Source organism: Cnephaeus nilssonii, assembly GCF_951640355.1.
Source record: "Cnephaeus nilssonii genome assembly, chromosome: 13".
NCBI classification, from domain to species: domain Eukaryota; kingdom Metazoa; phylum Chordata; class Mammalia; order Chiroptera; family Vespertilionidae; genus Cnephaeus; species Cnephaeus nilssonii.
Window position 1 is genome coordinate 63,622,491 of NC_137084.1, and position 17,164 is coordinate 63,639,654.

General features: G+C 41.2%; 1 pseudogene across 1 annotated transcript in view; it reads left to right on the forward strand.

The window, feature by feature from the left end:
• The window catches only part of LOC307110177 (small ribosomal subunit protein uS2-like), a 51,868-nt pseudogene extending 37,747 nt beyond the window's left edge, over positions 1-14,121 (forward strand). The window contains exon 2 of the transcript in view: positions 13,267-14,121. The product of the transcript in view is annotated as a small ribosomal subunit protein uS2-like (transcript). The remainder of the gene's footprint in view (positions 1-13,266) is intronic.
• The last annotated feature ends 3,043 nt before the right edge of the window (positions 14,122-17,164 follow it).

Sequence of the window (17,164 nt, forward strand, 5' to 3'; positions counted from 1 at the left end):
TAGCAAATGGAAAAAAAAATTAGAATGAAACCTAATCATACTAATAGTTGATTAATTTTAAGTAGTCTGAATACTAAAATAAAAGGCATGAACTGTCCAAATTAATAATAATTTTAAAAAGACACAACTCTATGCTCTCTAAAAGACTCATACTTTAAACTTATAAACATATAGATTAAAAATAAAATGATAAAAATTATAGTATATCATGCAAACATCACCAATAAGGAAACTAACTTAACTGTGTTAATATTATAGTGAGTAAACTACAATACAAATATGACCAGAGATAAAGAATATCTCACAACATCCCGGGTCCGGGTGAGGCCGTGTGCCCCTGGATCTGGGTGAGGCTGGGTCCTGGGCCCGGGTGAGGCCACGCGCCCCTGGGTCCGGGGGAAACTAGATCCCGGGTCCGGGCGAGTCCGTGTGCCCCTGGATCCGGCTGAGGCTGGGTCCCGGGCCCGGGAGAGGCCACACGCCCCTGGGTCCGGGTAAGGCCACGGGCCCCTGGGTCCGGGTGAAGCTGGATCCCGGGTCTGGGTGAGGCCGTGTGCCCCTGGATCCGGGTGAGGCTGGGTCCTGGGTCTGGGTGAGGCCGTGCACCCCTGGATCCGGGTGAGGCCACGCGTCCCTGGGTCTGGGAGAGGCCACGCTCCCCTGGGTCCGGGGGAAGCTAGATCCCGGGTCCGGGCGAGGCCGTGTGCCCCTGGATCCGGGTGAGGCTGGGTCCCGGGCTCGAGAGGCCACGCGCCCCTGGGTCCGGGTGAGGCCATGCGCCCCTGGGTCCGGGTGAAGCTGAATCCTGGGTCTGGGCAAGGCAGTGTGCCCCTGGATCTGGGTGAGGCTGGGTCCCGGGTCCTGGTGAAGCCGCGCGCACCTGGGTCCAGGTGAGGCCACGCACCCCCTGGGTCCGGGTGAGGCCACGTGCCCCTGGGTCCGGGTGAAGCCATGCCCCTGGGTCCGGCCAAGACCAAACCAGAGGGAGTCGGACCTGCATTACCACCATTTGTCCACCATCCAGAGCTGAGGGGTCAGTGCCGACATGTACACATAAGGAACTAGTGGACATTGATATTGGGTCTCAAAAGAACTGTTGGTCCAGAAAGAAACTCACTACAGACTGATTCATTTGCCTGTCAGCATAACTATTATTGCTCGTCTCACATTCAGTTCTTATAAGTATATCTCTAGTGACACATGATCTCGCTCATCTAGGGGAAATGATGAACAACATAGACTGATGAACAAGAACAGAACCAGAAACAAGGAGGCATCGATCGGACTATCGGGCCTCAGAGGGAGGATAGGGGAGGGTAGGGGGAGGGGGGAGAGATCAACCAAAGGACTTGTGTGCATGCATATGAGCCTAACCAATGGTTAAGTTCAACAGGGGGTTGGGGCATCCGTGGGGAGGGGTGTGGGATGGGAATGGGGGGATGAGGACAAATATGTGACACCTTAATCAATAAAGAAATAAAAAAAAAAAGAAGATGTCACAACAATAAAATTATCAATTAATGCATATGATATCATTTTGCAACAGAAAACACAGTTTCAAAATACATGAGAAAAAAAGACCTGAACTGAATGGAAAAGCATCAAAGCTCATAATTCTAGTTTTAAATTTTAACACACCTTTCTCAATAATGGATAGAACAAGTAGACAGAGGAAAATCAATGAGGATAGAAACAGCAAATATAATACCATCAAACAAACTAGACCTAAATGACATTTATACAACACTCTCCTCAACAATAGCAATATACATGTTTTGTCAACTGCACATGTTATAGTCACAAAGACCACATGTCAAATTATTAAATGTCTTAAAAAATTGAAAACAATGAACATTTTGCAGACTATATTTCACAAACATATGGATTTAGATACGAATAACAAATATAAATTTGAAAAATCTCTCAAATACCTTATAATCTAAACACATTTGTATGTAATGTGTGATCCAATAAATAAGATAGGAAATTTGATAGTATTTAACAAGCATATAATGAAACACAGCATATAAAAATGTGTGACTCAATGCAAAACTTAGAAGAAGGTGTGTAGCTTTTGCTACTTGCATTAAAAAATAAAAAGCACTACAATTAATGATATACACTTATACTTTAAGGTAAATGTAGCCCTAGCCAGTTTGGCTCAGAGCATTGACCTGTGGACGGGTCCCAGGTTCCATTCCAGTCAAAGGCATGTATCTGGGCTGCAGGTTCCCCCCACCAAGGCCCTGGTAAGGGCACTTGCAAGAGGCAACCAATTGATGTGTTTCTCTCACATTGGTATTTCTTTCTCTTTCCCTCTCTCTTCCACTCTCTTTAAAAAAATCAATGAAAAATATCCTTGGGTGAGGATTAAAAGAAAAAGGAAGATAAAAATTAATTAAATCCAAAGTAGAAAAAAATATGAGGGGAAATCTATATATATATAAAAGCCTAAGTGACTGTTGGACTGTTCACCATTCGACTGTTTGACCAGTAGCTATGATGCACCCTGACCACCAGAGGGCAGACACTCAATGCACAGGCATGGAAACATGGAATAGTCTAATGAATCTCAGAGGGAAACGGGGAGGGGAGAGGGCGGGAAGAGATTAACCAAAGATCTTATATGCATACCAGAGGCCTGGTGCATGGGTTTGTTCAAGGGTGAGGTCCCTTGGCCTGTCCTGTGGGGATCAGGACGAAACCAGTAGTCCAACATCCCTTGAGAGATTGCGAGAGGGCATAGGCCAGGTTGAGGGACCCCACCAGTGCAGGAATCCATGCACCGGGCCTCTAGTTCATAAAATAAAAGCTAGTAAACAATATAGAAAAAGCAATAAAATCAAACTGGTTCTTTAAAGGAATATAATATATTTAATCATAAGGTTTTATATACATATATTATATTTTACGTATATAGTTATATATGTATTTACATATTTAAGTTGATGTAAATATTCATATATATATATATATATATATATATATATATATATATATATATATGCATGCCCCAATCTGGAAACACTAAATGTTTACTCATATATAAAGTATATAAATGGATTAATATGATATAGTATCCTATATAATAAAGAGGTAATATGCAAATTGACCATCACTCCAACATACAAGATGGCTGCCCCCATGTGGTCAAAGATGGATGCCCCATTGTGGACACAAGATGGCCACCACAAGATGGCCAGTAGAGGACGGCAGTTGTGGGTGATCATGCCAGCAGGGGAGGGCAGTTTGGAGGGATCAGGCCTGCAGGGGAGGGCAGTTGGGAGCAATCAGGCCTGCAGGGGAGGGCAGTTAGGGGTGACCAGGCCTGCAGGGGAGGGCAGTTGGGGGTGACCAGGCCTGCAGGGGAGGACAATTAGGGGCGACCAGGCCGGCAGGGGAGGGAAGTTAGGGGTGACCAGGCCAGCAGGGGAGGGCAGTTAGTGGCAATTGGGCCGACAGGGGAGGGCAATTAGGGGCAACCAAGCTGGCAAGGGAGGGAAGTTAGGGGTGACCGGGCCAGCAGGGGAGGGCAGTTAGGGGTGACCAGGCCATCAGGGGAGGGCAGTTAGGGGCAATTGGGCCAGCAGGGGAGCAGTTAGGCATCGATCAGGCTGGCAGGGGAGTGGTTAGTGGGTGATCAGGCTGGCAGGCAGAAGCAGTTAGGGGCAATCAGACAGGCAGATAGGCAAGTGGTTGGGAGCCAGCTTTCCTGGATTGTGAGAAGGATGTCTGACTGCCCGTTTAGGCCCCACTGGGATCGGGCCTAAATGGGCAGTCAGACATCCCTAGAGGGGTCCCAGATTGGAGAGGGTGCAGGGTGGGCTGATTGACACCCCCCACACGAACTTTATGCACTGGGCCAGCCTCTAGTACTATTATAAAGGCATATCACTCAACAATTAGAAGTGAACATATTATATTTGTTTATTTTTAGACTAATTTTAAAGTATTACTCTGAAATAACCCAGATATCCAGAATTCTTTTTTTTAATATATGATGCCATAGCTAAAATACTATAAATATATGTATTCGAGAAAATGTAAAATGAATTCATAGTGACAGAAACTGATTAATGTATACCTGTTGACAGGATTTGTGGGTTATTGTTATTAAATAGGAGCACAATAAATATTTTTTGGATAGTGGAAATGTTCTATGTCTTTAGTATTGTGGTGGTTACACAGGAGTACATACTAGTATTTGCCCAAAGACTGCAAATTTATCAGGTGTGCATTTTATTGTACATAATTATTTCCCAATAAAGTGGAATAGTATAAAACTGTTCATGTGTCTACCACTATGCTTGACTTTTTCTATATACTATACTTATTAAATCTCAACATAACTTTCCAGGTAGCTCTTATTAGGAACCCTTTAAAGAATAAAACTGAATCTCAAAAATTTTAAGAAACAGTCCTAGCTTTTCATTTCATATCATTCTGGGAGCCAGCATATCAATTTAAGCAATGTGTTATAAATAGATTTATTTGTTAATTTTTAGTAAAAATGATAAAATAATTCCAGCATATCTACTGATAACCAAAATGAGCACTGAGTCATTATAATACCAAGAGAGGCTTTGTTACTAGGTATTAAAAAAATATAATATTTTCTTACATTTGTTTCTCTAGGTTTTCTTCATTTATCTTCAGTGATAAAACTCAGACTAGATAGTACTGTTGTTCTTGTTTGTTGTTATTACATAGGGAGAAACTTAAGAGAGAATAAATTAAATGTGATGAAGAAAGAGACAAGTAGACACCGGCATGAGATAGGCTTTATGGTTGGGTTTTCTCTGGTATTAGTCTGAAGATAAGCTTAGTTTACAAGAGTAGAAGAACTTTAAATGAGCATAGCTACCACTTATTGAAGGCTTAGTATGTGTCAGGCACTGTGTATATATTGCCTTTATAACCCACATAAATAACCACATGTGAACTGTAATTATCCAATTTGTAATTGCAATTACAGCTTTAAAAATCTTGACTAACTTGCTTAAGATTATACAAATACCATAGGATATAGCTGAAATTGAAACCTGTGTTTGTCTTAGGATTTGTGCTGAGTAGTCAGTAGATCATAGCAGGTAAAGACCTTTAGTTAAAATAAAAATGTTTACTTTTCTGTTTCATATCCCTTGACTAAATATGGCTATCACAAATTGACTGAACTTGACAGACTATATATGTTTGTTACATCATTTTATCTCCAACACTTATGTGTCAACATTGCACATTTAAAGTAATGGGGGATTATGTAAGAAATGACCACTAGACAGAAACCATAAATCAGTCTTCTTACCACTTATTAGGTGGTTGAGTGCATTGCTTTGGATGAGAATATGTCAATTCACAGATATGAGAGGTCCTTTAGACAGCATATGGTCTAGTATTTTCCTTCCAGACCAGTGATCAAATAATTTGAGCAACCCTAAGAAGATAGATAGCATTATGCTAAGTGAAATAAAAGCCAGTTAGAGAAAGACAATTACCATATGATTTCACTCATATGTGGAATCTAATTAACAAAATAAATTAACAGATACAATAGAAACAGACTCATAGAGAATAAACTGACAGCTGTCAGAGAGGAGGCGGACCGGGGGGCTAAGTGAAAAAGTTGAAGGGATTAAGCAAAAAACAACAACAACAACAACAATCATAGACACAGATAACAACATGGTGATTACCAGAGGAAAAATGGGGTTCGTGGGAGGTAGAAGAGGGTATAAGGGAGATAAATGGTGATGGAATGAGACTTGACTTGGAGTGGTGAACACACAATACAATATACTGATGATATGCTATAGAATTGTACACCTGAAGCCTTATCACATTCCTCTCAAATTCCATTTGCAAAACGATGAGTCCTAGCCATTGGACTAGGACTCATCTGAACTGAGGTAAGATACTTAGGCAATGATTCTTGGTAAAATATTGCTAGAGTGTTTTTTTTTTTCTGTCACCTTTCAGGAAAACATTTTAATTTCAAATATAAGATTCCAAAGCTATAAATTCTTGTTATTCCAAAGAAACCACTTTGCTAATTTCACTCAAGCCACATCTGTACTGCTGGGCTCCTTGTTCTCTCTGGGGTGACACAGGAATAGTCAGCAGGGAGCTGAGCAGATGTGGTTCCCCAACTTGTACATTATTATTTTCTCCCAAGGGTAACTGTCCCCATGTGTATACCTTCCATGTCTGATCAGCTTCTCTGTTATATAAACAACTGATTGTGTTCATGTTTTAGAATATAGACTTTTAAGAGATTTCCATATAAGCATGTATTTTCCTAAAATTTTTTAGTAATTGAGACAAGCTCTAGTTCATTCTTCTTTAATATTTATATCCTATATTTTATGCTGGTCAAAAAATTAATTGTTCTTTTCAATGTTGTTTTAGGCTAAATTTTGTTTAATTCTATCATACTATTTTGGTATATATCTTTTCACTTTAATTATTTTCTCCTGGGCATAAATATATTAACATTTTTCATATTCTCAGATGTTAACACATTTTATCTTGATTTTTATTGGGATGATAGGAAAACATTGGACTAGAAATGAATTCAAAATTCACTTATGTATTTTCCCATTTGCTATGTTGCGTGTGTGTGTGTGTGTGTGTGTGTGTGTGTGTGTGTGTGTGTGTGTGTTTTAGTCCTGTAATTCTATCTGCTACAAAACCTGGAAATCGAAATTCAGGGATTTTCCCAATGTTCTCCTACTTCAGAATCTTATTGGGATACCTATGCTGAATCCACAAATGATCACTGCTTCTTCCTAGACAAATAAAAACAAGCTCCTACTCCCACCTTCCACCCCAAAATCTATCTATATATATAAAAGCCTAAGCGACCATTTGACCATTCAACCATTTGACCAGTAACTATGACACACTGACCATCAGGGGGAAGGCACTCTGACCAGTAGGTTAGCTTGCTGCTGGGATCTGGCCAATCAGGATTGGGAGAGATGGGCCACACATGCCCTGGAGCCCTCCCATAGTTCCTCCCCGGCCCTGATCGTTCACCAGTGCAAGGGCCCCCACTGGTGCACGAATCCGTGCACTGGGCTTCTAGTATTATTTTAAAAGAATAATACTTAAATCCTCCTTAAAAGTATTAGGAGGAGAAAGGATACAGAGTGTATGCATTATTTCTTCGCATCACATGGACCATATCACCACTCATTCAGAGACTGCAAAAATAACACAAATTATTGAAGTATTGATTTAAAAGGAACCTTACTCTCTCTTAGTTACTTTACAAATGACAAGATCATATCCCAGAGGGGAAATAATGGTTTCTCATGATCACATATTACTTAGCAGGAGCAATTCAGTATCACCTAAACTTTATTAAATTTATTTTCTTTTGTGTTTATTGTTAATAAAAATTGACTTTAAAAAGTCTCTGGGTTAGTCCTGACCAGTTTGGCTCAGTGGATAGAGCATCGGCCTGTGGACTCAAGGGTTTCAGTTTCAATTCCGGTCAAGGGTATGTACCTTGGTTGCGGGCACATACCCAGTAGGGAGTGTGCAGGAGGCAGCTGATAGATGTTTCTCTCTTATTGATGTTTCTAGCTCTCTATCCCTCTCCCTTCTTCTCTGTAAAAAATCAATAAAATATATTTAAAAAAATAAAATAAAAAGTCTCTGGGTTAGCCTGCCTGGTGGTTGTGCATAGACCTATGAGTCAGGAGGTCAAGGTTCAATTCCCAAGTAGGGCACATGCTATATATGTTTTACTTTCTGAAAGTAAAAATTGATCAAGGCAGCTGATTCTCTCTCATCATTGATGTTTCTATCTCTCTCTCTTCCTCTCTGAAACCAATAAAAATATATATTTTTTAAAAGTATCTGGGATTAAACTCTTTATATTGAAGTGTTTTTCTGGAAGTTTGCTCAAAAACTAGCTTTATAATATAACTGATATACATAGAGACATCCCTCATGCCTGTAATTGACAGTTAATTCTAAAAATTGAATCCTAAAACTAAATTTTGTATCAGCAATTTATTTATTTATTTTGGGGATGTTAGTATAAAACTTTCCAAAATTACTATGTCACTGCTGTAATACTTTAATTCCAAGTGATAAATATAACTGTCATTTCTGAAAATGCACAGTTAATTTGAAAATAAATACATAAATCCACAAAATAATTTAAAATTCTTGTTATGGCTGTATTATATAGACACAAAACATGAATGAATACATGTATTGGAAAATAACATCAATAATATAAAAATCAACGTATCCATAGCAGAGCTTAAGAAGTAACTATGAGCAGCACAATATGGCAATTACTAACTACATGTCTTCTCTAAAGAAAAAAACGTACTATGTTGTTTTTATTCCCATACTCTTTAAAAATTATTTTGCCATATATAAATAAAACTTTCATTTTTCAGCTTTATACTTCACAATAAAACAACTTTTGGCAGGTAGAATTGATCAGTTTTAGTGCAACTGACAACTTGATGATGCTTTAAACAATATAGCACAAGCCAGTCTTCTTTTACTATTTGAATTATACTTATTCATTCTAGCAATAAAATAACTTTAATGCAATCATGACATAATGAATATGGAAACAACCTATATCTCACAAAATTCAGAAGATTCTTTTATTTTTTTAAATTAAATGCTTCCTTGTTATATTTTTCTTCGCTTATTTTCTACTAGAGGCCCAGTGCATGAATTTGTGCACGGTTGGCATCTAGCCGGCTCTGCCCCAATCAGGGCGGATCAGGGCCAGGCCTGTTGGGAGGAAGAGATGGCAGGTTGGCCAGCTGGCCCACCCAGATTGGGACCCAATCAGGGCCCAGCCGGCAAGGGCGAGGGGCCGTGGGCAATTGGCCAGCCCACCCTGCCCCTGATCAGAGTGGGGTGGGCTGATCTGGGGCCAGGTGAGAGGAGGGATTGCAGGGGGGTTGGCAGGCTGAACAGGGATGGTGCCAGCTGGGCAAGGGGCCATGGGAGGTTGGCCACTGGCCCCATCCCTGATCAGGCCGGTTTGCTGGCCGCAGTGGGCATCATAGCGACCTGTCGTTTCAGTCGTTACGGCATTCCAGTCGCTGGCTTTTTATATATATATACTTGAGGCCTGGTGCACGAAATTCATGCACAAGGGTGTTTGTATGTGTCCCTCAGATCAGCCTGCATCCTCTCCAATCTGGGACCCTTCAAGGGATGTCCGACTTCCTGTTTAGGCCCACCCACCGGGATCGGGCCTAAATGGGCAGTCGGACATCCCTCTCACAATCCAGGACTGCTGGGTCCCAACCACTTGCCTGCCTGCCTGCCTGATTGCTCCCAACCACTTCTGCCTGCCAGCCTGATCACCCCCTAACCACTCCCCTGCCAGCCTGATTGATGCCTAACTGCTCCTCTGCCAGCCCGAATTGCCCCTAACTGCCCTCCCCTGCCAGCCTGTTTGCCCCCAACTGCCCTCCCCTGCAGCCTCATTGCCCCAACTGTCCTCCCCTGCAGTCCTGGTCACCCACAACTGCCCTCCCCTGCAGGCCTGGTCACCCACAACTGCCCTCCCCTGCCGGCCATTTTGTGGCGGCCATCTTGTGTCCCCATGGGGGCAGCCATCTTTGACCACCTGGGAAAAGCCATCCTGTGTGTTGGAGTGATGGTCAATTTGCATATTACCTCTTTATTATATAGGATAGATTATTTAACCACCTATATTTCTGATTAAACATAGACCTGACTTTCAGGGACTGCATGCATATGTGTTAAATACAATTGTTCAAAGATCACTCTCAAATATATTCAGTTCCATATCTAATTCATTACTTCCTTTTAGTGGAGACTCTTAGAGCCAAGAGCATGTACACATGCAAAAATATATATTTTTTTTCACATTAATTCATTTGTTCATCAAGCCTGCTTCTTGTATCTTTACATCACAACAATCTTAGAAATAAATATCATTCATAAAACTAAATTTAATGTTTGAGTATCAATTCGTCTTCTCTCTAATAATGAGCTGAACATATGTGTATATGTTTCACAAAGTGCATCTTTTAGGTCTAAACTATCATGTAGGGAGGGGCTTCTTCCTACATTGTAGTTTAGAAACTGGTTTTCATTTGCTCATTATTCTGCGCCAACTATTTGCAGTGCATTGTGCATTTCAGAAATTAGTCGATACTAGGATGTGTGTACCAGGGACTTACATAGAAAAATGAAATTGAACCAGCCACTTTCTGGTATACCAGAGGATGCTCCAACCAACTTAGCCACACTAACCAGAGCACCCATTTTTCATTTTATTGTCTTCTTGGTGTTGAGTAGTATATGTTTTTTATATATTTTAGAGAATAACCCCTTATCAGATGTATCATTGGCCATTATGTTCTCCCATACAGTGGGCTCCTTTTTCACTTTATTGATGGTTTCTTTTGCTGTGAAGAAGCACTTAAGTTTGATGTACTCCCATTTGTTTACCTTCTCCTTTGTTTGCCTTGCCCTAGGAGACATATTGCCAAAAATATTTCTCTAAAATATGTCTGATATTTTACTGCCTATGGTTTCTTCTAGCATTTTTATGGTTTTGTGAATTACATTCAATTATTTTATCCATTTTGAACTTATTCTTGTGTATGGTGTGGGTTGGTGGTCTAGTTTCCTTTTTTATTTGCATGTATCTGTCCAATTTTCCCAACACCATTTATTGAAGAGAGTGTCTTTACTCCATTGTATGCTATCACCTCCTTTGTCAAATATTAGTTGAGCATAGTGGCGTTTTCCATTTCTGAGCTCTCTGTTCTGTTCCACTCTATGCCTGCTCTCATGCCAATTTCAGCCTGTTTTAATTACAATGACCTTGTAATATAGTTTGATATCAGGTATTGTGACCCTTCCAACTTTGGGGAAGAAATAGATTATTCAGAATGATAATTGCTATCTCATCTCTGTTGCTTTCTTGGGCAAATTTAGGTAGTCAGGTGAGCTATAGGCAGAAGATGAAAATTTGGGGATATGCTCTGAGGCAAAAGCCAGTGAAAGGTGGCTGTTAAGGAATGGCTGTCTTTCTAATTCCACAGAGAAAAAGCACTATAGTCATAGTTCCAATCCTATTTTGTACTGAGATTTCACGAGAGGGCATACAATAGAGGAAGACTTCCTTAAGCCCAGCATCACTTAATATCAAATAAAAGTGTTACAGGATTCCAGGGCAAGAGGAATAGGGGAAACTGAGACAGGAAAATTAGGACAAGGTTGAACAGTGTGAGTAATTTGCAGCTGGCCTGCAAATAACAAACCACTACCTTCCCCAGCCAAGGACACTCGGAGAGCAAATAATTAAAAACCTCCCTAAGGAGAGAGTGCAGAAAGAGAGGGGGACAGGGGAAAGGAAAAAAGGGCAGGTTTACTCCCTAAGCAAAGGAGCCAGCAGTCTCGGGGGTTGGCAAGATAAAGTTGCCAGGATTCTGGGAATAGCACATAAGGAAACCTTGAGACTTAGTCTGTACCAAGCAAGAAAGAATCTTTGAAACCTATAGACATTCACTTTTCCAGATTAGCCAGAAAAAAACAAACAAACAAAAAACCAACAACACAAAAAACGTGTGCTCCAAGCTGGATGAAATAAGACAGATTTGCTTGCTTTGCTTTTTCAATAAAGGTACATGCTTTAATAAATTGGCTTTTCACAATGCAGCCAAGGTCTCTCGTATAAATTCATTTATATGAGAAGACAAGGATGGAGGTTGGGGACAGCCCACTCCCACTGACTCAGGCGGCTGTCCAGTAACACTTCTCCGGTGCCCATGAGAGGTGCCTCTAACAAAAACAGAACAAATAAAAACAGAAATATATTTTTACATCTCTGATTAGAATGAAAAAAAGTCAATTGTGTATTTCATCCTCAGTGTCATGACTCTTAGCTTATTTAAAAAAAAATATGTTGGCTTTTAGTGTAATGTGGAACAATGCTAAGTATTAGTTAGATTTGAGTTGCCAGATGGCAGCTGTTATATTGTCCAAGTAACAAATTTCATTATTTGTTCGTAGAATTTGTGTATATCCTTAGTTGGATGCCATCGGTGTGTACTTCATAATGCCTTTCTTTTCTATGTTGTTTTGCATTTTTTATTGTTATAGGAAATGTATAAAGATGACTGAGGGGAGAAGATATATTTTTACCTGTTCATGGACCAGTGATAGGCCAGACTGGAATTCCTAGTTAATGAGCCATGTGTTCATGTCATAGTTCCTGCTGCCCCCTTATCTAACACAGGATCACTGCATTTGAAATGGATGATGTTATTGACATTTCTGTCTCTGTCTATCATAAAATTCATAGTTGCACATTGTGAGTCTGTGTGACAGTTTCAGTAGCCTTCTCTATGCGGAGGAGGAAAGAGCTTTTGCAGCAGTAAAACGTCTAGCACTGTGTCTGTCCTCTTCATAAATATATTTTTACTCTCAAAGGTAACTACTTCATCTTAACAGAAGCATAAGGATTTCAAATAAGAAATACATAATCTGACTTCAAAGGAATTGCAAGAAGAAGCCTGGCAGAATGTCAGATATATATGCATTTAAAAAGCAGAGGATATCATTTTAAGAACTTGAGAAGAATAAAATTAATTCTATGTAAAAGTGTTTTCTACAGCTTCCTTGGCATTTCCCTTATTGAAATTTTATATCAGAATGTATTTTATTTATCAATAACGATGTCATTGTTTAAGTCATATCCTAGAAAAATAACACTCTTCATGTGTATAGAACTTTAGATTTAACAAGTTACTTTTTAAAGTGTTAAGTATGTAAATTATCAATTTAACTTCTAAGAAATAATATTAACTTTACTTATGGAAAGGAAACTAAACCATAGAATATTTAGCCACAAAGTTTGTAGGTGCTATCCTTTTTAAGCTGCAATATCCTAAACAAATGTTTGCCTTACCCTTGGAGTAAGACATCATGAACTTGGGACTCAAATGCAGCAGCCGTTAATATTGAATGCATGAATACAGGAAAAAGTGAAAGAATCTGTGACAGGAATCCATCCATTCTAAAAGCTTAGAAATATTGCATACATAGCACAGGTTATACAAATAATGAATGGCAGAACCAGGATAAACATCTTGACGCAGACTCTATATTTCACCATGATGCTTTCCTACTATGTAGTCACTTATTCATTGTTTTTAAGTAAAATTTTATCTTCTTAGCCTTTCCACACTCCCCAGAGAAGGACCCATATGGTATTTTTCTCGGTTCCCACGTAACTTAAAGGGGAACATTCACAATTTTCAGAGCCCTTGATGTCCTGCAAATGGAGGAGGAGGATGTCCTCCAATCCCTTGCAGCAGGAACCCACTTAGGTGGCACCAACCTTGACTTCCAGATGGAACCCTCCACCTACAAAAGAAAAAGCGATGGCACCTGCATCGCCTCTCCTGGATTCTCTCTTCAGAGAGAATCCAGGAGAAGCTTCTGCTGGCCGCTCTGCCATTGCTGTCCCTGAAAATTCCACTGATGTCAGAGTCATATGCAGGCATACCAGCCAGCGAGCTGTGCTGGAATTTGCTGCTGCCACTGGAGCCGCTCCTATTGCCAACCCCATCACTCCTGCGAGCTTCTCTAACCAGATCCAGGCAGCCTTCCCAGAGCAGAGACTTCTGTGGTTACTGGCCCCAGGGCTGACCACCACCTCCCACAGAGGCGTCTTATGTTAACTGGCCTGCCCCAGATCTGTGTAGCCCTCGCAACAGGGGGCTCACTCAGTGGGTCTCATGTGGTGGATGCTGGCCCTGGAAGCACTGCGCATGCCTGGCACCATCTCCCACGATCACCCAAGGGAGGTCACACCCGATCTCTACGTCCGCAGAGACCCTGAAGAGACTGAAAAGAAAGAGCAGCCACCGCTGAAAAGGCTGTGACCTAGAGGAATCTCAGGGTGAATGGAAGGCTCCAGCTCCTGAGTCCACTGCTGCTCAGCCTGAGGTCGCAGACTGGTCTGAGGCGCAGGTGCCCTGGGTGCCTATTCAGCAGTTCCCTACTGAAGACCCGACGCTCAGCTGCCACCCAAGGCTGGTCTGCAGATCCACTGCTCAGGCCACCAAATGGGGAGGGACAACCACTGAGTAGGATTTTTTAAAGACTGATTTCAGAGAGGAAGGGAGAGGGAGAGAGAGAGAAACATCAATGAGAGAGAATCATTGATCATGGCTGCCTCCTGCACACCCCCCACTGGGGATGGAGCCTGCAGCCCTGGCAAGTGCCCCAAACAGGAATGGAACCGTGACCTCCTGGTTCATAGGTCAATGCTCAATCACTGAGCCACGCTGGCCGGGCCCCACTGAGTGGGTCTTAAACTGTTCTTCCACAAACTGTTAAGATAAAGTTGATAGAAAATAGTCTTTAAAAAATCTAGATATATAAAAGCCTAAGTGACTGAACGACCGGTTGACTGGTTGCTATGGCATGCACTGACCACCAGGGGCAGACGCTCAATGCAGGAGCTGCCCCTTGGTGGTCGGTGCACTCCTACAGCCAACCTCCCATGGCTGGCCAATCTCCCGCAGTCCCTCCTCCCCGCCAGCCAGCTCTCCCCCCACCTCAATCAGCCCCCATCACCAGCCAGGCCAAGGGACCCCCACCTGTGCACGAATTCATGCACTGGGCCTTTAGTAACTAAATAAAAAAAATAATAATATCCCCTTAAATTTTAGGTATGTCTGTGGCTCAGTGGAAGAAGACAAAGTTAAGGCACGTATGCATATTCTACTTTAAAGAACTGCATAAATCAGTACACCTAGAGTTAAAATGTAATGAGCAGAGTTAAAATCATACCATGAACAAAAACTTGTTGCAGGTTTTCAGGCTTTAAGTAATTTCATTTCTATACTGAACAACCCGCTTACGGTGTACATCTCCAGTAGCCGGGTACTCCCCACCTCCTTTCCTACATTAGAGCCCTAGCCACGTAGCCTAGGAGGGTGATTAGGTGCAGCACCGGCTTTATCTTATGTAAAACAGAAGGGTACATGGCAGAGAAGAATGTAAGTGGGATTTAATTAGGAGCCAGGAGAAGTCAGAACGCCGGTGACAAGAATAAATCCATATTTTTGATCATGGGGCCTTGCAGAGGCTTCGCTGCTATTGTAAGAAGAACCTGGCACAGGCACCTGCCTTCAGAGGCCCCGGCACACTGTGCGGCGCTTTAGGCCGCGGCTGGCAGGGGAGCCTGCGAGGCTCCATGGCAGCGCTGCATCTTCTCTCTGCCCATTAAAAAGGGAGCAACGGAATGATTCCTCTGCTGTGGCTCTTCTTAGAAACATCCCCTCCATTCTGTAGACATGTGCACATTATATATAAAATGGCCTGGACACTGGAACATAATAAAATATAGACTCCCTGAAAGCTGTGGGAGGTGAACATCGGTCTGATCCCTTTTTTGGTTAAATAAGCTGTAAAGCTATGGATTTTTTGTTTGTTTGTTTGTTTTGTTTTGTTTTGTTTACAGAAGAGTTCAATTAAATAGACTATCTGAGACTATGAAGTTTTCTGTGTAGTTTAACTGAACCTTTTCGCCATCCTTATAAATTGCTGAATATTACTAATTAGCAATTACTATAAATAAGGAAATGCCGGGATTATGACGAGGGTAAATAATGTGTAATTGTCTTTGAGATTATTGATGTCCTTTCACTCCAGGTTCTCTCCATCTCATAAAACGATTCCAGTGTAAATGTTACTTTGCCTTCGGACCCATCGCTAGGCATGTCATTCATTTTCACAGGAATTATCATTGCAATGGTATTACTGTCGCTGTTCTGTTATTTCAAGTGTGCCTGGGAAACGTTATGTTGGCCTGAAAAACATTAGCTGGCAAAGTGAAGCTTTTTAACCAGGCTGTGTTCTCGGGTTGCTTTCATGTGGCACAATTCCTGCCCCTCAGGACCAGTCCCTGAGCGAAGAGCCAGTTACAGCACATAAATTAGGCACGTACTCTGCTTGTGCTGCTGTGTGACATCCACAGTGGCTGTGAAATAGTTGCTAGTTTCTTCAGATCTGAGGAAGTCTCGCGTGGTGAGTATTTTCAGCGCACTGTATTTGTGGTGGAGAAATTCTCATTAATCAAGGTTCAAGTCTCCATTTGTCAACGGTTTATTTTCTAGCGAAACAATCACAAAGCCAAATAAGAATTACACGTGTAGCGATGAGAAAACGAAATAAAAATTGTAAGAAATAGTGGTAGAGAGGAAATGCGATATTCAATATGTAGTGTGCCCGATGTAGCCCTTTGCAAAGTGCATCCTCCATGTCAGTTACGTGCTAACGATGTTTCCCTGCACATCTCGGTCCTCATGACTCTCTGACCTCCTCACCGCACTCATTCATAAGAAATCTTGTTTCCGTCATGCTAATCTCAAATACTACTGCTCATAATAAATATGTAGAATGTCTTCTTGATTGTGCTTTTCAAACACCCCCCTTTGTCTCCGCACCTAGGCACTGGTTCCTCCCCTTCCCTACCTTATCACAATGTCCTTGTATGTCGTTTGTTTGTTAGAGGTTTATCTAAAAAACACAGTCCAGTAATATTAATATAAAATGGACAGCAACATTAATAACAATAATAATGCAAATAGTTTTTTTTTTCATTTATTATGGGCTAGGTATGGTTTTATGTTGGGAATTTATGTACATACTACAGTTTAATCCCAAGATGTAGATACTGTTGTTATGCCTATTGGGAAGTGAGGGGGGGGGGAAGGCAATAAAAAGCGGATTTCTTAAGTTGTCAAAGATGAAAAATGACAGAGCTAATATTTGTACCCAGGTTGACAACATTCCAAAGAAAATGCTGCTATAAACAAACAGCCAAAATACCTCCTCCTACTCATGTCATATTCTGCTCCAAGTTCTAAAAAGGGACTTACTCGCATTCTCAACCAAACAAGTCAGTTTTTCATATTTAGTAGATCACCCAATCATTTTCCCTTCCTCTGTCTTCCAAAAGCCTCCTTTTCTTCCGTTATCTCTTGCCTCGATATTCAGAGGAGGGATTCTAATAAGTCCGGGAATGCAAGGCATTCTCCAGACATGTGATTAGTCTAGGTTTTGTCCCCTGAATTAAGTTGGGCCAACCATGTAGAAGGAAAGAATTTTTTTGCTAGTTTTGTTG